This window comes from Hipposideros armiger, unplaced genomic scaffold (assembly GCF_001890085.2).
Source record: "Hipposideros armiger isolate ML-2016 unplaced genomic scaffold, ASM189008v1 scaffold_1444, whole genome shotgun sequence".
Classification (NCBI taxonomy): domain Eukaryota; kingdom Metazoa; phylum Chordata; class Mammalia; order Chiroptera; family Hipposideridae; genus Hipposideros; species Hipposideros armiger.
Genome location: NW_017732794.1, coordinates 40,493 through 41,582, shown reverse-complemented (window position 1 = coordinate 41,582; position 1,090 = coordinate 40,493).

Sequence of the window (1,090 nt, the reverse complement as noted above, 5' to 3'; positions counted from 1 at the left end):
CTTGGGATTTTCAATAAAAGTGACAAGATAATTTAATGGGGGAAAATAGTCTTTCCAATAAATAGTGTTGGAACAACTAGTTGTTCCTTTGGAAAAACATGGACCTTCATCTCTATCTCATATAACAAATAAGAAATTAACTTGAAATGGAATACAGATTTAAAGGTAAAAGCTAAAACTATAAAGTATAAAGCTTATAGAAAAAAAATCCTCATGATCTTCAGATAGGCAAAGATTTCTTAGAGTACAAAACATGAGATATAAAAAAAAATTATAAATTGTACTTCCTCAAAATTATAACCTTTTGCACTTCAAAAGACACTATTAAGAAAATGAAAGGTCAAGCCACAGGCTGGGTGGATGAGAAAAAATATTCACATTACATCCTGGCACTTGTATCCACAAACATGTATATTTACAGAATAATACACACACACATATACAAACACACACACGGCCAATACCTGAAAAGGTGCTCAATATTATTAGTCATCAAGGAAATGCAAATTTAAATGAGGAAGATAATTATACCAATGGAATGATTAAAATTAAAATACCTAGAAATATCAAGTTATCCTGGCAAGGATTTTGAACAGCTGGAACTGGAAGTATATGGTACACTTTGGAACAGTTTGGTAATTTCTTATAAACAATATCATATTACCATATTGGCAGCATTACACTCCTAGTCATTTGTCCAAAAGAAACTAAAATATATTTTCAAAATATCTCCATGAAATATTTAGCATATTAAAGTAATAGATTCTTAGCAGCTTTATTCATAATAGCCAAAAAATGAAAAAAGTCCAAATACCCATCAACAGGAATGAATACATAAGTTGTGGTATATTTGGACAATGAAAGGCAACTTGGAAATAAAATAACTATTGATACATCAGGGAAGATCTTCAAAAACATTATGCTGAGTGAAAGAAGACAGATACATTCCCAATACCATGCTTTGGCTCATACAATTTCCTCAATAAGTTCTTACCCACTGGCATGCCCCACTTACTAGATTGTCATTTGCTTGTGAACAAGGACTGTTTTTCTCATGATTTTAACCATGCAACATTTAGCATAACATCTT